We start from the raw sequence: 23,824 nt of genomic DNA, 5'->3' as shown, positions 1-23,824 counted from the left end.
ACATCTGCATAACATAACAACAAAGTCATTAACTCCTACACATTTAACCAAGAGAAATGCCCATACAATCACTTGTACATGGATATTCATAGCAGCTTTATTTGTAGCAGCCATAAACATGAAACATGTCTATATAAAGGTGAATGGATTTTTAAAAATGTGGTAAAGTCCTTTACTGTTATTATTATCAATTATTTCCTTTGTGTTTGTTAATAAATATTTTACATATTTGGTTTCCTCCATAATGGTAACATAAATATTTGCAATTGTTACATCTTCTTGTTAGATTGCCCCTTTTATGATTGTATAATAACCTTATTAGTCTCTTTTCACAGTCTTTATTTTACAGTCTAGTTTGTCCAATGTAAGTATTGCTACTCTGGCTTTCTTTTGATATGTATTTGTGTGATAAATGTTTCTCTGCCCTGTCTTTCAATCTGTACGTGTCTTTAGGTCTAAAATTAGTCTCTTGTAGGCAGCATATAGATGGGTCTTCCTTTTTCAAAATTATTCTTTCCATTCTGACAGCATATACCTTTTGATTAGAATGTTAAATCCATTTACAAAGTAATTATCAGATGTGTATTTATTGTCACTTTATTTCTTGTTTTGTCATTATTTCTGGAGAGATTTCCACTAATGCTTTCTTTGTCACTTTTGCTCTCTCCTTTGCATTCAAAGGGTCCCCTTTAATATTTCTTGCAGGGCTGATTTAGTAGTTACAAACTGCTTTAATTTTTGTTTGGGAAAGATCTTTCTTTCTATTCCTTCTATTCCTTCTATTCCTTCTATTCAGAATGATAGTCTTGGGTGCCTGGGTGGTGTATGTTAAGCATATGACTTCACCTCAGGTCATGATCTCAGTTTGTGAGTTCAAGCCCCTCGTCAGACTCTGTGCTAACAGCTCAGACCCCAGAGCCTGCTTCAGATTCTGTGTCTCCCTCTCTCTCTGCCTATCCCCCACTCACACTCTGTCTGTCTCTTTATCAAAAATAAATAAACATTTACAAAAAAATAAACATTTAAAAGAATTATAGTCTTGTTCGATAGAGTACTCTATTATCGAAAAAAATAAGAATTTCTTTTGTCTTTTTAGTTTCATGGGTTTTTTTTCTTTACCACTATAGTTTTGCAAATTTAATTACAACATTCCTGGTGTTGGCCTTCTTTTGTTGATTTTGATGGGAGTTCTCTGCTTCCTGACCCAGATGTCCATTTCTTTTTTCTATAATATTTTTATTTATTTTTGAGACAAAGAGAGACAGAGCATGAGCAGGGGAGGGACAGAGAGGGAGACACAGAATCTGAAGCAGGCTCCAGGCTCTGAACTGTCAGCACAGATCCTGACATGGGGCTCAAACTCATGGACTGTGAGATTATGACCTGAGCTGAAGTCGGACGCTTAAACAACTGAGTCACCCAGGCACCCCCAGATGTCTATTTATTTCCCCATATTAAGGAACATTCAACTTACATCAATGAACAGATAATCTAAACAGAAAATGAACAAGGAAACAATGGGTTTCAATGACACACCAGACAAGATGGCCTTGACAAATATATTCAGAATATTCCATTCTAAAACATAGAATACACATTCTTTTCAAGTGTACATGGAACATTCTCCAGAATAGATCACACATTATAGCACAAAAGAGACCTCAACAAATACAAACAGATTGAAATCACACCATGCATCTTTTCTGACCAGAACACTATGAACTATAAGTCAACCACAAAAAATTTAGAAATATCACAAATATGTGGAAGTTAAACATATGCTACTAAACAATGAATGGGTCAAACATGAAATTAAAGAAGTCAAAACTTATATGAAGACATGTATCCCTTTGAATTAGTAGTTTTGTATTTTTCAGGTAAAAACCTAGTAGTTCAATTGTTGCATCATAGAGATGTTTAATTTTTCAGTTTTTGAGGAGCCTCCATACTGTTTTACAGAGGGCCTGGAAAAAAATTCCCACCATCATAACAAGAAGGTACCCCATGTTCTACATCCTTGCCAACATCTGTTTTTTCTTGTGTTGTTGATTTTAGCCATTCTGAAAGGTGTTTGATATCTCATTATAGTTTTGATATGCATTTATCTGAAGATCAGTGATATTGAGCATCTTTTCATGTGTTTGTTGGCAATCTGTATGTCTTCTTTGTAAAAATGTCTGTTCATGTATTTTTCCCGGTTTTAATTGGATTATTCATTTTGTGGGTATTGAGTTTTATAAGTTCTTCGTATATTTTTGATGTTGAGGAATATTCCTTCTATCCCTACTTTCTTGAGGCTTTTTTTTTATCAATAAAGGATTCTGCATTTTGTCAAATGCTTTTTCTGCATCTATTGAATATGGTTATTATTCTTTCTTTTATAAATGTGGTATATCACATTGATTGACTTGAGAATATTGAACCAGCTCTGCAGTCCAGGAATAAATCCCACTAGTTCAATTTGCTAGTATCTTGTTGAGAATTTTTGCATCCAAATTTATCAGGGATACTGGCCTGAAATTATCCTCTTTAATAGGTTATTTGTCTGATTTTGGAAGTAGGGTAATGATGGCTTCATAGAATGAGTTTGGAAGTTTTATTTACATTTCTATTTTTTGGAACAATTTGAGAAGGATAGGTATTATCTCTTCTTTAAATGTCTGGTAGAATTCCCTGGAAAGCCATCTGGCCCAGGACTCTTATTTGTTGGAAAATTTTTGATAACTGATTCAATTTCCTTGCTGCTTATGGGCATGTTCAAATTTTCTATTTCTTCCTATCTGAGATTTGATAGTGTGTGAGTTTCTAGGAATTTTTCCATTTCTTTCAGATTTTCCAGTTTGTTGGCATATAATTTTTCATAGTAGTCTGTTGTAATTTTTTGTTTTTTGTTTGTTTGTTTGTTTTGTATTTCTGTGGTGTTGGTTGTGATCTCTCCTCTTTTATTCATGAATTTATCTATTTGGGCCCTCTTTTTTTTCATTTTGATAAATCTGGCCAGGGGTTTATCAACTTTGTTTATTCTTTTAAAAAATCCAATTTTTACTTTCTTTAGTCTTTTTTACTGTTTTGTTATTTTGTTGTTTCTATATTGTATATTTCTGCTCTATTTTTTATTATTTCCATTCTTATGCTGACTTTGGGCTTTATTTGCTGCTCTTTTCTAGCTCCTTTAGGTATAAGGTTAGGTTGTATATTTGGGACGTTTCCTGCTTCTTGAGATAGGCCTGAATTGCAATGTACATTCCTCTTAGGACCGCCTTTGCAGTACCCCAAAGTGTTTGTACACTTGTTTTCATTTTCATTTGCTTCCATGTACCTTTTTATTTCTTCTTTAATTGCCTGGTTGACCCATTCATTCTTTAGTAGGATGTTCTTTAACCTCCATGTATTTGAGTGCTTTTCAAAATTTTTCTTGTTGTTGATTTCAAGTTTCATAGTGTTGTGATCTGAAAATATGCATGGAATGATCTCAATCTTTTTGGACTTGTTGAGGGCTGATTTGTGACCCAATATGGGATCTATTCTGGAGAATATTCCATGTGCATTTGAGAAAAATGTGTATTGTGCTGCTTTAGGAAGCAATGTTCAAAATATATCTGGGAAGTCCATCTGGTCCAGTGTGTCATTCAAACCCATTGTTTCCTTGTTGATTTTCTGCTTAGGTTATGTGTCCATTGTTGTAAGTGGGGTATTAAAGTCTCATACTATTATGCTACTATTATCAATGAGATTTTTTTATGTTTGTGATTAATTGGTATAGATATAGATATAGATAGATATAGATATAGATATAGATATAGATATAGATATAGATATATTTACAACTGTTAGATCTTCCTGATATATAGACCCCTTAATTATGATATAATTACCTTTTGCATATCTTGTTGCAGTCTTTGTTTTAAAATCTAGTTTGTCTGATATAAGTATAGCTAACCCCAGCTTTCTTTTGACCTCCATTAACATGATAGATGGTTCTCTATCACCTCACTTTCAATCTTCAGGTATCTTTAGAACTAAAACTGGTCTTTTGTAGGCAGAATATAGATGAATCTTGGGTTTTATAGCCACTCTGATACCCTGTGTCTTTTGACTGGAGCATTTAGTCCATTTACATTCAGAGTGATTATTGAAAGATATGAATTTACTACCATTGTGTTATCCGTAGATTTGGTGTTTCTGGTTATGTTCTCTGGTCCTTTTTGGTCTTTGCTGCTTCGTTTTTTATTTTTACTTTTTCTCCACTCAGAGCATCCCCCTTAAATTTCTTGCAGGGCTGGTTTAGTGATCATGAAGTCCTTTAGTTTTTGTTTGTATTTATATATTTTGAATACCAAACTTTATCAAATTATGGAATCAGTCCAAGTGTCAATCAACTGATGAATGGATAAAGAATGGATAAAGAAGATGTGATATATATATATATATATATATATATATATATAATCTTCTTGACTTCTGCAAAGAAGTGGATGGAGGTAGGGAGTATTATGCTAAGTGAAATAGGTCAGTCAGAGAAAGACAAATGCCATATGAATTCACTCATATGTCGAATTTAAGAAAAAAATAAATAAAGGGAAACCAATAAACAGACATTTAACTATTGAGAACAAACTTACAGCTACCAGAAGGGTGATTGGGGAGGAGATTGGTTAAACAGGTGATGGGGATTGAGGAATGCTCTTGTGATGAACACCTGCTGTTGTATCACCGTATTGTACACCTGAAAATAATACTACACTGTATGTTAACTAACTTGAATTAAAAAGAAAACTTAAAAAAAACTGGTTGAACTGTCCAGTGGGGGGGAAATGTGGTACATCCATTCAATGGAACACTACTCAACAATTAAAAGAAGTGAACTTTAGATCCACACTATCACATAAAATTATCAGAATAATTTTATTGATTGAAAGATTCCAGACAAAAAACTAAAAATTACAATGATGCCATTGATTTAAAATTTAGAAAATGCCAACTAATTTATGAGGAAAGCACCTTAATAGTTATATGAGGATGCAGGTAGAGTAAGGAGTAGAGGTGAAGGAAGGATGAGAGAAATGCATTACAAAGGAAGAAATCTTTGGGAATGACAAATATTATATTACATTAAAGCTCTAAAAATGGGCCCCTGGGGGGCTTAGTTGGTTAAGCATCCAACTTCAGCTCAGGTCATAATCTCACAGTCCATGAGTTCAAGTACTTCATCAAGTTCTGTGCTGACAGTCCAGAGCCTGGAGACTGCTTCAGATTCTCTGTCTCCCTCTCTCCCACTCCCCCTACTCGTGCTCTAACTATTAAACAAATAATAAATAAACAACATAAAATAAATAAAATGTAAAAATAACATTAACAAATAAATAAATCATATAAATAAACTTAAAAAATTTTTAAGAACCTCTAAAACAAAGACAAACGTTGTGTGGTAATTGGTTGCTTAGTTCTGAATTATAGATTCCCTTTTTAAGTTAAATACAAGTGTAAGGACCATGAGGCCTGTGGCACAGTGGGCTTGGGGTGTAGGTAGTCATATTTGTGCTTCCCACTGAATACTTCATTCCATCATCCATTGTCCCTTTGCTGATGCATCAGTGAGACCAACTTCAGAAATGATCATCTCTGGATAATATTACAGGTGAAGATTTGGAGTCAGAAAACAAAAAGGACAAAATTGTGACATCTATTATGACTAGGAGTTTGGTAATCATTCTAACTTCCCAGAAAGCAGGGTTAGTTTGGAAATAGGTGTTTTAGGGCTTGTATCATTAGGGAAGATGTAATACCATAAAGAGTGTAGAGATCATTAATGGGGTGCTATCTTTCCAAGAAAAACAGATTCTTCTTCGAGGATGTATCTGTGAATGGGAGAATAAGGTATATTGTCATTGGGAAGGTCATGAGCTTGTGTGATGTCGAAAGCAAGACCTTGAAAGATTCTAAATATATTGCAGTGAAACTTCAAAACATAAGGAACTTAAGATAATTTTATTTGCCAAAATTTCTTTCTATACATGTGCAATAAATACTCTTCATTTAAGTCATTTGAGGTAACAAGAAATGGTTAGTAACCTAGCTGCTATGGAGAAGAAACTCTTATTATCTAACTTTTTTTTTTCGGTTAAGAATTCAGATATTTTTGAAAATAACACCTATAATATTATTCAAATATAGTTATTGGGTGTTTACTATGCACTAAAACATTGTATTAGATGCTAGCTATACAACAATGAATAGGACAGATAAAGTCCCTGCTCATATGAAACTTACAGCCTAGTAAAATAAATTGGATATTAAACAAATAAATAATCAAAATAACAAATTCACAGGTCACAAGTGTGTGGAGAAAATAAACAAAGATGTGAAACACAGTACTGGTGGGGATTTGAGACTGACACTTTATTTAAGTTTATTTATTTTGAGAGAGAGAGAGAGAGAGAGAGAGAGAAGAGACAATCCAAAGCAGGCTCTGTGCTGTCAGCGCAGAGCCTGATGCAGGGCTTGAACTCACAAACAGTGAAATCATGACCTGCGACGAAATCAAGAGTTGGATACTTAACCAACTGAGCTACTTATGTGACCTGAGACAGACACTTTATATAGGTTTTCCAGGGTAGCCTTACTATGAGGTGGTAGATATAAGCTGAGACTTATAGGGTAAAAAGAAGTTAGCCATGGAAGATGGCGGCTTAGGAGGACGCTGGGCTCACCGCGCATGCTGCTGATCACTTAGATTCCACCTACACCTGCCTAACCCAGAAAACCACCAGAACTCTAGCAGAACAGAGGCTCCTGAGGCAAGCACAGACGAGAGGGCCATGGAAGAGGGTAGGAAGGGCAGAGAGGCAGTGCACGCTACACGGACGGGCAGAAGGGAGCTGGGGTGGAGGGGCAGCCTGCTGGCCAAGCAGAGCCCCAGAGCCTGGCTTGCAAAAGCGGAGGAGCCAGACAGAGTCTGTTCCTAAAGCAAGCGCAACTTAGCATCTGGGAGGTCATAAGTTAACAGCTCTGCTCGGAAAGCGGGAAGGCTGGAGGACAAAGGGAGGGAGAGTTGCTGAGTCCCTGGACGACAGAGCTGAGTTTGTTGGAGAACAAAGGCGCTCACTAGTGCCATCTCCCTCGCCCATTCCCCAGCCAAAATCCCAAAGGGAACCAGATACTGCCAGGGAACTTGCTTGCTCCACGCAAACACCCAATCCTGTGCTTCTACGGAGCCAACCCTCCGGCAGCGGGTCTCACTCCCTCCCGCTGCCACAGGGCCCCACCTGAAGTGGATCACCTAAGGAGAAGTGAGCTAAGCCTGCCCCTCCTGCCCCCATGCACCTTGCCTACCCACCCCAGCTAATACGCCAGATCCCCAGCACCACAAGCCTGGCAGTGTGCAAGTAGCCCAGATGGGCAACGCCACCCCACAATGAATCCCACCCCTAGGAGAGGGGAAGAGAAGGCACACACCAGTCTGACTGTGGCCCCAGCGGTGGGCTGGGGGCAGACATCAGGTCTGACTGCGGCTCCACCCACCAACTCCACTTATACACCACAGAACAGGGGAAGTGCCCTGCAGGTCCTCACCACTCCAGGGACTATCCAAATTGACCAAACGGAAGAATTCCCCTCAAAAGAATCTCCAGATATAACAACAGCCAATGAACTGATCAAAAAGGATTTAAATAATATAACAAAAAGTGAATTTAGAATAATAGTCATAAAGTTACACACTAGGCTTGAAAACAGTATAGAGGACAGCAGAGAATCTCTTGCTACAGAGATCGAGGGACTGAGGAACAGTCAGGAGGAGCTGAAAAACGCTTTAAAGGAAATGCAAAATAAAATGGAAACGACGCCAGCTCAGATTGAAGAGGCAGAGGAAAGAATAGGTGAACTAGAAGATAAATTTATAGAAAAAGAGGAAGCTGAGAAAAAGAGAGATAAAAAAAATCCAGGAGTATGAGGGGAAAATTAGAGAACTAAGTGATACACTAAAAAGAAATAATATACGCATAATTGGTATCCCAGAGGAGGAAGAGAGAGGGAAAGGTGCTGAAGGGGTACTTGAAGAAATAATAGCTGAGAACTTCCCTGAACTGGGGAAGGAAAAAGGAATTGAAATACAAGAGGCACAGAGAACTCCGTTCAGACATAACTTGAATCGATCTTCTGCACGACATATCATAGTCAAACTGGCAAAATACAAGGATAAAGAGAAAATTCTGAAAGCAGCAAGGAATAAACGTGCCCTAACTTATAAAGGGAGACCTATAAGACTCGTGACTGATCTCTCTTTTGAAACTTAGCAGGCCAGAAAGGATTGGCACGAGATCTTCAATGTGATGAACAGAAACATTATGCAGCCGAGAATCCTTTATCCAGCAAGTCTGTCATTTAGAATAGAAGGAGAGCTAAAGATCTTCCCAAACAAACACTGAAGGAATTTGTCACCACTGAACAGCCCTACAAGAGATCCTAAGGGGGATCCTGTGAGAAAAAGTAGCAGAGACATCGCTACAAGCATAAAACATACAGACATCACAATGACTTTAAACATGTATCTTTCTATAATAACACTGAATGTAAATGGATTAAGTGCGCCAACCAAAAGACATAGGGTATCAGAATGGATAAAAAAACAAGACCCATCTATTTGCTGTCTACAAGAGACTCATTTTAGATCTGAGGACACCTTTAGATTGAGAGTGAGGGGATGGAGAACTATTTATCATGCTACTGGAAGCCAAAAGAAAGCTGGAGTAGCCATACTTCTATCAGACAAACTAGACTTTAAATTAAAGGCTGTAACAAGAGATGAAGAAGGGCATTATATAATAATTACAGGGTCTATCCATCAGGAAGAGCTAACAATTATAAATGTCTATGCGCCGAATACCGGAACCCCCAAATATATAAAACAATTACTCATAAACATAAGCAACCTTATTGATAAGAATGTGGTCATTGCAGGGGACTTTAACTCTCCACTTACAGAAATGGATAGATCATCTAGACACATGGTCAATAAAGAAACAAGGGCCCTGAATGATACATTGGATCAGATGGACTTGACGGATCTATTTAGAACTCTGCATCCCAAAGCAACAGAATATACTTTCTTCTCGAGTGCACATGGAACATTCTCCAAGATAGATCATATACTGGGTCACAAAAAAGCCCTTCATAAGTATACAAGAATTGAAATTATACCATGCATACTTTCAGACCACAATGCTATGAAGCTTGAAATCAACCACAGGAAAAAGTCTGGAAAACCTCCAAAAGCATGGAGGTTAAAGTACACCCTACTAAAGAATGAGTGGGTCAACCAGGCAATTAGAGAAGAAATTTAAAAATATATGGAAACAAACGAAAATGAAAAGACAACAATCCAAACACTTTGGGATGCAGCGAAGGCAGTCCTGAGAGAAAAATACATCGCAATCCAGGCCTATGTCAAGAAACAAGAAAAATCCCAAATACAAAATCTAACAGCACACCTAAAGGAAATAGAAGCAGAACAGCAAAGGCAGCCTAAACCCAGCAGAAGAAGAGAAGTAATAAAGATCAGAGCAGAAATAAACAATATAGAATCTAAAAAAAAAACTGTAGAGCAGATCAACGAAACAAAGAGTTGTTTTTTTGAAAAAATAAACAAAATTGACAAACCTCTAGCCAGGCTTCTCAAAAAGAAACGGAAGATGACCCAAATAGATAAAATCATGAATGAAAATGGAATGATTACAACCAATCTCTCAGAGATACAATTATCAGGGAATACTATGAAAAATTATATGCCAACAAATTGGACAACCTTGAAGAAATGGACAAATTCCTAAACACCCACACTCTTCCAAAACTCAATCAGGAGGAAATAGAAAGACCCATAAGCAGCGAAGAAATTGAATCGGTTATCAAAAACCTCTCAACAAATAAGAGTCCAGGACCAGATGGCTTCCCAGGGGAGATCTACCAGACGTTTAAAGCAGAAATAATACCTATCCTTCTCAAGCTATTCCAAGAAATAGAAAGGGAAGGAAAACTTCCAGACTCATTCTATGAAGCCAGCATTCCTTTGATTCCCAAACTAGACAGAGACCCAGTAAAAAAAGAGAACTACAGGCCAATATCTTTGATGAATATGGAATGCAAAAATTCTCAGTAAGATACTAGCAAATCGAATTCAACAGCATATAAAAAGAATTATTCACCATGATCAAGTGGGATTCATTCCTGGGCTGAAGGGCTGGTTCAACATTCTCAAATCAATCAACGTGATACATCACATTAATAAAAGAAAAAAGAAGAACCATATGATCCTGTCAATCGATGCAGAAAAGGCCTTTGACAAAATCTAGCACCCTTTCCTAATAAAAACCCTAGAGAAAGTCGGGATAGAAGGAACATACTTAAACATCATAAAAACCATTTATGAAAAGCCCACAGCTAACATCATCTTCAATGGGGAAAAACTGAGAGCTTTTTCCCTGAGATCAGGAATACGACAGGGTTGCCCACTCTCACCGCTGTTGTTTAACATAGTGCTGGAAGTGCTAGCATCAGCAATCAGACAACAAAAGGAAATCAAAGCATCAAAATTGGCAAAGATGAAGTCAAGCTTTCGCTTTTTGCAGATGACATGACATTATACATGGAAAATCCGATAGACTCCACCAAAAGTCTGCTAGAACTGATACATGAATTCAGCAAAGTCGCAGGATACAAAATCAATGTACAGAAATCAGTTGCATTCTTATACACTAACAATGAAGCAACAGAAAGACAAATAAAGAAACTGATCCCATTCACAATTGCACCAAGAAGCATAAAATACCTAGGAATAAATCTAACCAAAGGTGTAAAAGATCTATATGCTGAAAACTATAGAAAGCTTATGAATGTAATTGAAGAAGATATAAAGAAATGGAAAGACATTCCCTGATCATGGATTGGGAGAATAATATTGTCAAAATGTCAATACTACGCAAAGCTATCTACACATTCAATGCAATCCCAATCAAAATTGCACGAGCATTCTTCTCGAAACTAGAACAAGCAATCTTAAAATTCATATGGAACCACAAAAGGCCCCGAATAGCCAAAGTAATTTTGAAGAAGAAGACCAGAGCAGGAGGCATCACAATCCTAGACATTAGCCTCTACTACGAAGCTGTAATCATCAAGACAGCATGGTACTGGCACAAAAACAGACACATCGACCAATGGAATAGAATAGAAACCCCAGAACGAGACCCACAAACGTATGGCCAACTCATCTTTGACAAAGCAGGAAAGAACATCCAATGGAAAAAAGATAGTCTCTCTAATAAATGGTTCTGGGAGAACTGGACAGCAACATGCAGAAGGTTGAAACTAGACCACTTTCTCACACCATTCACAAACAAAAATAAACTCAAAATGGATAAAAGACCTAAATGTGAGACAGGAAACCACCAAAACCTTTGAGGAGAAAGCAGGAAAAGACCTCTCTGACCTTAGCCATAGCAATCTCTTACTCGACCCATCCCCAAGAACAAGAGAATTAAAATAAAAAAATGAATTACTGGGACCTTATGAAGATAAAAAGCTTCTGCACAGCAAAGGAAACAACCAACAAAATGAAAAGGCAACCAACGGAATGGGAAGATATTTGCAAATTACATATCGGACAAAGGGCTAGTATCCAAAATCTATAAAGAGCTCCCCAAACTCCACACCCGAAAAACAAATAACCCATGAAGAAATGGGCAGAAAACATGAATAGACACTTCTCTACAGAAGACATCCGGATGGCCAACAGGCACATGAAAAGATGCTCAACATAGCACCTTATCAGGGAAATACAAATCAAAACCACACTCAGGTATCACCTCACACCAGTCAGAGTGGCCAAAATGAACAAATCAGGAGACTATAGATGCTGGAGAGGATGTGGAGAAACAGGAACCCTCTTGCACTGTTGGTTGGAATGCAAACTGGTGCAGCCACTCTGGAAAACAGTGTGGAGGTTCCTCAGAAAATTAAAAATAGACCTACCCTATGACCCAGCAATAGCACTGCTAGAAATTTACCCAAAGGATACAGGAGTAATGATGCATAGGGGCACTTGTACCCCAATGTCTATAGCAGAACTCTCAACAATAGCCAAATTATGGAAACAGCCTAAATGTCCATCAACTGTTGAATGGATAAAGAAATTGTGGTTTATATACACAATGGAGTACTACATGGCAATGAGAAAGAACGAAATATGGCCCTTTGTAGCAATGTGGATGGAACTGGAGAGTGTGATGCTAAGTGAAATAAGCCGTACAGAGAAAGACAGATAACCATATGTTTTAACTCTTATGTGGATCCTGAGAAACTTAACAGAAACCCATGGGGGAGGGGAAGGAAAAAAAAAGAGGTTAGAGTGGGAGAGAGCCAAAGCATAAGAGACTCTTAAAAACTGAGAACAAACTGAGGGTTGATGGGGGGTGGGAGGGAGCGGAGGGTGGGTGATGGGTATTGAGGAGGGCACCTTTTGGGATGAGCACTGGATGTTGTATGGAAACCAATTTGACAATAAATTTCATATATTGAAAAAAAAAAAGAAGTTAGCCATGCTAAACTGTGGAGGAAGAGGACTCCAAGCATAGAAGTCATCAAGGATAAAAGTTTGGTGGAGAAAATAGTTTAAAATATCAGGAGAGCAGTTTGGAGCCTAATGAATGAAATAAAGGGTGGGATAAGAAGGCATTTGAGAAGTAGAAGAGGGCCACAGTCATAGAAGTTCTCTATATGCCTTGGTAAGAATTTGACCTTTATTTTGAACACAATGATATGCTTTTGAAGTGTGTTAAGTAAGAGAATGACATTTTCATTACAGCTGTTCTGTTAAGAATAGATTTGGTTGGGGTGGTGGGAAAGAATAAAACCAGGTAGAAAGCCATTGCAGTATTCCAGATGATAGATGATGATCCTAATATAAAGAAAAACTGACTGACTTATTTGAACTCTATATCTGGAGGGATAATTGGCAGAACTTACTGCTAATGGGCTGGATTTAAGGAGATGAGAAAAAGAGAGTAAAGATGGCTTTTAATATTTTTGCTTGAGCATATGGGTAGATACTGGTGCATGGGTAAAAGCTGACTATGTGGAATCTTTGGTAATGTTGGAAGGTCTAGGAGCCAAAATACAAGTAGAAAAAATAGCTTTAGATAATATAAGAAACACTTCCTCCATTGTAACAGAAAGAGTCATGGAAAAATAGGTCTAGTTGTAAATAGATTTATGGATTTTGTGAAGCAAAAAGAAGGGAGTTCCTGTCAGATTGCTTTTATCCTTCCAGCCCAACTGCTCTATACCTCAGAGGTCAGAGGATTTTAAAAAATTCTAGATGCTCCTGGAGCATATTAGTGGTAGTAGCAAGAAATTAGCAATAGCCAAAGAGAACATGAGAATCTTCAGTTTTGGAAGCAAGTCTCTTGGGTGTCTATCTGCCCATCCATACTTAGTAGACATCTTCCTTATTTCCAGGAGATCTGCTTCAACTTGAGGGACTTAGGGGTTGGGTGTAGAAAGAGGGGCACAGAAAATGTCACATAAAAGGAAAGTAAGGGCTTCATTGTGAACTTGCTGACTTCATTTTTGTTGATCTCTTGCTTTGTGATATATTTCTCTGTGGAAGAACATCACCAAAGACTTTGGAAGTGTCTTTAGAGCTGGTTTTTGGCACTTTCAGTGCGAGCAGCAGCCATAAAATCCTCTGGTTTAGTCAAAGAATTACCTCAGCAAGCACAAAGTCTCCTTCCTATCTAGGCCCAAGGCAGAAATTATCCAGGCCTCACCCCTAAACTCACATACAGGTTTACATATTCTCAATACACACACTGACATGCATACATACACTTTGCTCCACAGTTTTCTAACATATACAGATGCACGTTTACTACCATCGAGACCTGTATACCTCTAAAATGCATACATTCTCTCACACACACAACACATACCAACATACACACATATTCATGCCTGTGCATGCTTAAGTATTCACACTCTACACATATTCGAAGATGATTCTTTTGTGCCTGACACTAAGCTGAAAATTGTACAGAAAAATGAGTAAGATACGTTTTAACCTTTGAGATGTTCAAATTCTGGTAAAGTATGGAGAATAATGAGTATAATTGTTACAGGATAAATACATGACTGTAAAACAAACAAAATATTAAACATGCTTTAAGAGGTTCCTGGAGAGGAGGTGAGCTGGAGGATGGGTTAAAAAGGTGATGGGTGTTAAAGGAGGGAACTTGTAATGAGCACTGGGTGTTATATGTAAGTGATGAATCACTAAATTCTAGATCTGAAACTAATATTACACTGTATGATAACTAACTGGAGTTTAAATTAAAAAATTGGAGAAAGAATAAAAAAAAACATGCTCTAAGAGATGCATTTCACATGGAACTTCAATGAAGCAAAAGACAACTTTTAGTAGTAAGTATTGGTGGAGATCTCATTGGACCACTGCTCTAAAGAAAATACAGGATTTCAGTAGCCTTTCTTGTTTTTATCACTTACCCTAGCACATTTGGGATAAGTTTGAATTGAATGACATTCCTTAAAATACCAAACATATGGCAGGTGTACTGTTAGTTTTAAATGTTTATTTATTTGTTTTAAGAGACAGACAGAGAACCATCAGGGGAGAAGGGCAGAAGGAGAGAGAGAGAGAGAGAGAGAGAGAGAGAGAGAGAGAGAGAATATCCCAAATACGTTCCATACTGTCAGCACAGAGCCTGACTCGAGGCTCTGTGCCACAAACCATGAAATCATAACCTGACCCGCAATCAAAAGTCAAATGATCAACCGACTGAGTCACCCACGCACCCCTAGGTAAACTGCTTTTTAATCCCAGTTTTATTATTTTTATCTAAGCACTTTGGTAAGCAAAAACCTCTTCCCTGAGACTGAGTTTTCTTGTCTGCAAAATAGGAATGATGTCTCTATGTCACAAGACTGCAGTGAAGCTCAGCTGAGATAATGGATTTTCATTTGAGATGATGAATGTTGTATTAGCTCAGGTAGATTAATTTCTGTAATAAGAAACTACAATAACCTTAAAAAATGTGTTGCCTAAGGATCACTAGGTGGCTCAGTCAGTTAAGTGTCCAACTCTTGATTTTGGCTCAAATCATGATCTCAAAGTTGGAGGATTGAGCCCCAAATCAAGTACTGTGCTGAGCATGGAGCTTGCTTAAGATTCTCTCTCCCTCTCTCTCTGCCCTTCTCCCCCCGTTAGCACTCTCTCTTTCTCTTAAAATAAATAAATATTTTTAAAAATGTGTTGCTTAAAACAAAATACTCCCCCCCCCACTTATTTTACAATCTAATACAGTTTCGTGGGGCCTGTGCTCTACATAGTCATCAGGGGTCCAGATACATTCAATCTTGTCATTTACACTCTTCTTGGTACTTGGAGTACTCTTCATTCAGGTGTCAGGAAACGTGAGAGAGGATTGCACAGGGAAGTTTGTTAAGATTAAACTTCAAAATGATATGCATTACTTCTCATATTGACTAAAATCAGTCATATGGCTGCACCCAAGGGCAAACGAAGTTGGGAAATTTATACCCAGAAAAAAAAAAAGATACAAATATGGATATTCATGAGTACCAATAGTACCAGTAATCTCTGTCATGAGGAACTATGTACATTAGGAAACCTTGTATTCTCATTTTTAAACTTGTAGCCTCCTCTCAGCCACTATCTCAAGTCTTCACTGAGTTGGAGACAGGAAAAAAATGAACTCAGTTCACTCAGTGAACTCAGTTAAGTAAAGTTGAAGTTGGGGCTTCTTTAGTCCAGTGTTTCCCAAACTTCTCTGATAATGAGAATCATCTGGTGAACTTGTTAAAATACACATTCCTGAATCGCAACTCAGAACTAGTAAATCAGAATTTTCAAAGAAGAGGTATAGTTATCTGCATATTTAACTAGTGTTCTAAGTAATTTTTATTACAAGGTATTTCTACTTCATATGCCCCATTTTGTTTAGGAAATTTCATAGTTGCCTTCTTGACTGTCAGCATTCAATGTAAGTGGCTACATCTTATTTCTCCTTAGTCTATTGCAGTATGAAGTTAATTAAAGAGAATTCCTGATTGGGATGTAGATCAGTTCTCTGTCACTTCACTTCCTCTGAACCTCATTCTGTTCCTCTGTTCCAAAGGGAATATCGGAAGATTAAGTGAGAGGAAAAACCGTGAAAATAAATCTGTAAACTGGCAGGCACTTGTTCAAAATGAAAGTTGTTTTTCTGCCTAATTTTGCTTGTACCTTATAGGAATGTGCTGTCTCATGGCCCATTTCTCCAGTTATAGGACAAAAGTTCTGAAGCTTTTGGACACTGAGTCAAAAGGGTAGAATGCATTCCTCTTGTCTTCTCTCTATCCAGAGCCTCTTAGATTTATCATTTTATCCCATCCCCCTGGGGTTAATTATTGCCAGTTCCTGAAGGATGTATTTGAATCTTTGAGCTTCATGATTTCTGACTCTTGAACCAAACACAACCTATTTGAGGTTGGAAATCCATTTACTCTTGGCAAAAGCACAACATCTTGTTTCAAAGAAAAAGGGAGTATAAGAATTCTAGCCCACAAAATCTTAGGAAGTTTTATTACCAAAGCTTATGAGACATTTTTGGAGCTGAGTACACTCTTACAACAGAGTCTTTGGATGATTTAAGTGTAAATGAATCAGAAGAGGCCAGATCAGATTTCCCTCGAAATATACAAAGTTTAGAAATGGAAGGCATACAGGCTCAGCCAAGAGCATTCTCTGGACAAAGCCCCAGGATGGCTGGGATCACACAGTATTTGCAGAGATTTCCCATGAAGACACAGAAGGGAGTCCCATAGAACTTTAACATTAGACAACAGAGAGCTCTCAGCACCTTCCTCAATCCTTGTGACTGTGTCAAGGGCCACGGGTGCTCCTGGGTAAGGGAAGGCCAACATCCAGGAATGCTTCTATAAATGAGCATCCCTGGATATAGAGAAAAGAGAGAAGTTTCCCTTCAAGCTTAGAATCCCACAATATAATAATAGAGACAAATATTTCACTGAGAGAACAAGCCCCTGTGCCATGCTTCCAGGTCTAGCACAAGCTAATGGCAGCAGCAAGGAAAAGTAAAGTAAATAGCTTAAAGAAATGATAAGAGCATTGGAAGAGTCAAGAGATTTCCATATCTGAGTTCTTCTACTCTTCTTTCACTCTTCACCAACCCCATTTATGCACGATCAATCAAAAATCAAGACTTGTGGAGTGTGATAACTTCATAAATCTATACCCTCATTGATACTCTACCACTGCCTGAGGTTAGGTATTGTAATTTCTATCCTGTATCTCTTCAAAAGCTTCCTACCTGGTCGCCTGTCTTCAGTCTCTCCCTTCCAGTCCATACTCCACACTGGAGTCAGGGTAGTCTGAGTACACAAATCTGATCATGTCACTTTTCTACTTAAGATCCACACATGACTCCCCATTTCTTATAGGGTAAAATATAAACACTTATTTGTGACATAAATATAGTGTCCTTTATGATCTGAACCCAACCTTACCTTTTCATTCTCATGCACCCTAACTCAGGCTTTGGTTACACTGGATATGTTAGAATCTCCTCAATTCTAGTATCTATATTTCCAGATATATAGCTCTTTAAATCTATCTATATCTATCTATTTATATATCATCCATATTTAATTGTTAATGGAACAAATTATAAAAATAAAACAAGCAAATATATTTTGAAATAACAAATATCATTAATGGAAGGATTATTTTGTTCTAGATATCATTCTAAATATTTCATACATATTAACACATCTACTTTCCCACTAATCCTATAGTGCGAATGTATTTATTACAATCATCATCATCATCACCATCACCACCACCATTTTATATAGGAGTACACAGAAACACAGGGAAGTTAAGTAGTTTACCTTCAGATTCACAGTTAGGAAGTAGCAAAGGCAGAATATAAATGCAGCTAGGCCATAGAGATTCAGGTTCAGGCCATAAGCCATATAACTGCTTTTCTGATATGTCTTTTTTTTTAAGTTTTTATTTAAATTCTAGTTAGTTAACATACAGTGTAATATGAGTTTCAGGGTTAGAATTTAGTGATTCATCACTACATACAACACCTGGTGCTCATCACAAGTGCCCTCCTTAATACTCATCATCTATTTAACACAATCCCTCCACCCACCTCCCTTATGGTCGCCATCAGTTTGTCCTCTATAGTCCCTTATTGGTTTCTCTGTTTTTTATTGTCCCTGTGTTCACTTGTTCTGTTTCTTAAATTCCACATATGAGTGCAATCATATAGTGTTTGTCTTTCTCTGATTGACTGGTTTTGCTTAGCATAATATTATCTAGCTCCATCCATGTCCTTGAAATGGCAAGAGTGTTGTAGACTCTGGGTTTGGAGTTCTTTCTTGTCCAGCAAGAAAGCAGGATGCTGAATTAAAATGCAAGAGATGGCTAATGTCCGGGAGAAGACAAAAGCCCCAGTTAAGTGTCCTTGCTCAGTTTTTATTAGGATCAGAAGGCTTACAAACATGGTGATGAACGTGCACAAAGAGACAATTAACAGTGAACATTAACTCATGGGCATGAGGGAAAGAGGGTTTTGACGATATGCGGGTTTAGGGATTTGGGTTAATACAAAACAAAATCTTGGCACCAGGCGGGAAGTTGTTTACAGCAGATGTGAGGCACCACCTCTGCTTACCTAAACTGGTCTAGGGGACAAGAAAGAGCATGCTACCTCAGGGTCAACAAGGTACCTTTCTTCTGCTAATTAGCTCCTCTCTGGGCAACTTTGCCCCACAGCAGTCTATAAACCCTGCTTATCTGTTTACCTAATTTGGTCCTTCCTCCCTGTGAAAGCAGCTTTCTGCTATAGTACTAAGTTGGGGGTGGAGGCATTCCCGCCTAAATAGCTAATCTTGTTTACCTCATATACCTTTGTCCTATACTGGGGCCTTTGCCCCGCCTTACCTATACCTATTTACCTAAAACTTGTTTACCCAAACTTGGGTGTGAGCATCTTATGGATTTCTAATCCTTTATGCCTTGTTAACCCATTGGTGCAAGTTCAGGGAATTCCTAAGCTTATTCCCCACACAAAAGTTCATTCTTTTTAGGGCTAAATATATTCCATTTATAATACAATTATATGTGGAATATTATTATATATATGCCAACTTTATCCATTCATCAGTTGATACACATTTGAGTTCTTTCCATAATTTGGCTATTGTTTATAATGCTGGTATAACCATTGTGGTGCATGTGCCCCTTTGAATCAATTTTTTTTGTAACTTTTGGGTAAATACCTAGTAGTGCATTTAATGGGTCATTGAGCAGTTCTATTTTTGGTTTTTTTGGAAACTCCATACTGTTTTCCAGAGTGGCTCTAGCAGTTTACATTCCCATGAACAGCATAAGAGGGTTCCCCTTTCTCCATATCCTTGCCCACACCTGTTGTTTCCTGTGTTGTTAAGTTTAGCCATTCTGATAAGTGTGAGGTGATATCTAACTGTATTTTTTATTTGTATTTCCCTGATGATGAGTTATTTTGAGCATCTTTTCATGTGTATGTTAGCCATCTGTATATCTTTTTTGGAAAAATGTCTATTTATGTCTTTTTCCCATTTTTAATTGAATTATTTGTTTTTTGGGTGTTCAGTTTGATAATTTCTTTATACATTTTGGATACTAATTTTTTAAGAGACATATCATTTATAAGTATCTTATCTTATTCCACAGTTCTCCTTTTAGTTTTGTTGATTATTTTCTTCTCTGTGCAGAAGCTTCTTATTTTGATGAAGTCCCAATAGTTTATTTTTCTTACATTTCCCTTGCTTCAGGAGACATGTCTAGTAAGAAGTTGCTGTGTCCAAGGTAAAAGAGGTTGCTGCCTGTGTTATTTTCAAGTATTTGTATGGTTTTAGGTCTCACATTTAGGTCTTTCATCCATTTTTAACTTATTTTTATCTATGTTTTAAGAAAGTGGTCCAGTTTCATTCTTTTGCATGTTGTTGTCCAGGTTCCCAACACCATTTATTGAAATAAACTGTCTTTTTCCCACTGGATATTTTTAACCGCTTTGTCAAAAATTAGTTAATCATATAGCTGTGGGTTAATTTCTGGGTTTTCTATTCTGTTCTATTTATCTATGTGTCTATTTTTGTGCCAGTACCATACTGTCTGGATCATTAACAGCTTTGGAATATAACTGGAAGTCCAGAATTGTGATGCCTCCGGTTTTGTTTTTCTTTATCAAAATTCTTTTTTATTCAGAGTCTTTTGTGGTTCCATACCAATCTGCAGTTGTTTGTTGTAGCTCTGTGAAAAATGCTGTGGTATTTTGATAGGGATTGCTTTAAATATTTAGATTTCTTTGGGTAATATAGGCATTTTAACAATTTTTGTTCTTCCAATCCATGAGCATGGAATGTTTTTCCATTTCTGTGTATCATCTTCAATTACTTTCATCAGTGTTTTATAGTTTTCAGAGTATAGGTCTTTCACCTCTTTTGTTAATTTTTTTCTTGGCATCTTATTGTTTTTGTTGCAATTGTAAATGGAAGTGATTTGATTCCTTAATTTCTCTATCCGATGATTAATTACTGTTTTATGTAATTATTCAGTTTTTATTTGTTTATTCATTCATTTATTTTTAGAGAGGGAGATAGTGTGAATGGGGGAGAGGGGCTGAGGGAGAGAGAGAAAATCTCAAGCAGGTTCCATGCTTTGTGCAGAGCCTGATGTGGCTCTCGATCCTACCACCTTGGGATCATGACCTGAGCAAAAACCAAGAGTAAGTAGCTCAACCACCTATGTGCCCCTGCTTCATTATTGTTGTATAGAAATGCAACAGATTACTGCATGTTGGTTTTATATCATGTGACTTTACAGAATTCATGTATAAGTTCTAGCAATTTTTTTTGTGGAGTTTTTTTTTTGTTTGTTTTGTTTTGCTTTGTTTTGTTTTTTGCTTTTCTATATACAATATCATGCCATCTGAAAAAACAAAAGTTTGATGTTTTCCTTTCCAATTTGGATGCACTTTATTTCTTTGTGTTGTCTGATTGCTGAGGCTATGACTCCAGTACCATGTAAAATAGCAGTGGTGAGAGTGGACATCCTGTGTTGTTCTGACTGCAGAAGAAAAGATCTGTTTTTCACCACTGAGAATATTATCTGTAGGTTTTTCATAATATGGACTTTATTATGTTGAGGTATGTTCCTTCTAATCCTACTTTGTAGAGGGCTTTTATCATGAATGGAGGTTGCACTTTGTCAAATGCTTTCAACGCATTTAATGAAAGCATCATGTGGTTCTTATCCTTTCATTTTAATGTAGCAATAAAAAAAAATATTCAAACGAACAAATGTCCTGGTCAAGATATTTGTTAAAAAGGAGTTAATACTGATTCTTCTCAAACTATTCCAAAATTAAAAAAGAAGGAAAACTTCCAAATTCATTCTATGAGGCCTGCATTACCCTGATACCAAAACCAGATAAAGACCTCACTAAAAAAAGACAAGTGCAGGAAATATCCATAATGAACACTGATGTAAAAACTCTCAATAAAATACTAGGAAAATGAGTCCAACAGTACATTAAAAGAACCATTTACCAGGATCAAGTGGGATTTATTCCTGGGCTGCAAGGGTGGTTCACTATTTGCATATCAGTCATGACACACTACATTACAGCTTTTTATTTTGATGTAGTCCCAATCATTCAGTTTTATAATGGATCATCCATTACATAGAGTAATTTCACTCACCTCCTTAAATACTTCACTCAGTCAGTGAAAAGTTTCACTTACTTTTAAAAGTATTTTTCTCCATTAAATATTTTTAAATACATATGGAAAGACTGGAAGAAAATATGCCATAACATTAGCAGTGGTTCCTCCTGGATGGTGCGGTATTGAGTGGATTTTTCTCTATGTGTGAAACCATACATCAAAACCATACATCAAACCACAATGAGATGTCACCTGACACCTGTTAGAATGGCTATTATCAAAAAGACAAGAAATAAGTGTTGACACAGATATGGAGAAAAAGGACCCTTGCACACTGTTGATGGGATTGTAAATTAGTTCAGCAACTACAGAAATCAATAATGAAGTTTCCTCAGAAAATTAAAACTAAAAATACTATATTATCCAGCAATCCAAGTTGTAGGTATAGACATCAATATGTTTAAGAGATATCTTGCACACCCACATTCTCTTCAGTATTATTTACAAGAGCCAAGATACGAAATTAATGTAAATGTCTGTTGATGGATGAATAAAGTGTGATACACACACACAATCACACACACACACACACATACAAACACACACACACACAAACACACACACATTGAAATACTAGTCAGCCTTAAAAAAAAAAAAAAGAAATCCTGCCATTTATTATGTCATGGATAAACTTGGAGTATGTTATGCTAGAAGAAATAAACCAAGCACAGAAAGGCAAATACTGCATGTTTTCACTTATGTGTGGAATCTAAAAAAGGCACCTTTTGGAATGGGAAAAATATTTGAAAATAACTTATCTTATAAGAGGCTAGTATCAAAAATGTATAAATAACTTATCAAACTCAATATCCAAAAAACAAATAATTTAATTAAAAAATGGGAAGAAGACATAAACATACATTTTTTCCAAAGAAGACATACAGAAGGCTAACATACATATGAAAAATGCTCAAAATTGCTCATCGTCAGGGAAATACAAATCAAAACTCCAATGAGATATCCCCTCATACCTGTCAGAATGGCTAAGATTAACAATATAGGAAACAACAGGTGTTGGTAAGGATGTGTAGAAAGGGGAACCTTTTACACTGTTTGTGGGAGTGCAAACTAGAAAACAATATGGAGAGTCCACAAAAAGTTAAAAATAAACTACCCAATGACCCAGTAATTGCACTACTAGGTATTTACACAAGTTACAAAAACATTGATTCAAAGTGACACACACCCCAATGTTTATAGCAGCAGCATCAACAGCCAAATTGTGGAAAGAACTCAAATGTCCATCGACTAAAAAATGGATAAAGAAGTGGTGTGTGTGTGTGTGTAATACAATATTAGTCATAAGAAAGAATGAAGTCTTGCCATTTGCAGTGATTTGGATGGAGCTAGAGAATATTAAGCCAAGTGAATTAGGTCAGTCAAGGAAAGACAAAATACCATATGATTTCACTCATATGTGGAATTTGAGAAAAAGGACAGGTGAGCATAGGGGGGAAAAAGAGAGAGTCAAACCATAAAACAGACTCTTAACTATAGAGGAAAACAAACTTAGGGTTACTGGAGTGAAGTGGGGCAGGAGGGAAAGGTTAAATGAGTGATAGGTATGGAGACGGGCACTTGTTCTGATGAGAACTGGGTGTTGTTTTTAAGCGATGAGTCACTAAATTCAAAACCTGAAACTAATATTACACTGTATGCTAACTAACTGTAATTTAAATAAAATAAAGACTTGAAACTTAAGAAAAAAGTAATAGAAGAAAGAAAGAAAGAAAGAAAGAAAGAAAGAAAGAAAGGAAAAAAATAAAATTAAAATGTTGAAATCATAGAAACAGGGAGTAGAATGTCATTTCTTGAGGCTAAGGGGAAGACATGGGGAGATGTTGGTAAAGGACACAAAGTTTCATTTATGTAGGGTGAATAAGTTCTGGAGATTTCATGCATAGCTTGTTGACTATAGTTAATAATACAGTTTTGTGTACCTGAAAAATTTTAATGT

This window comes from Neofelis nebulosa, chromosome X (assembly GCF_028018385.1).
Source record: "Neofelis nebulosa isolate mNeoNeb1 chromosome X, mNeoNeb1.pri, whole genome shotgun sequence".
NCBI lineage: Eukaryota > Metazoa > Chordata > Mammalia > Carnivora > Felidae > Neofelis > Neofelis nebulosa.
The sequence above is the reverse complement of the archived record's forward strand: the minus strand, read 5'-3'. Positions refer to the sequence as shown.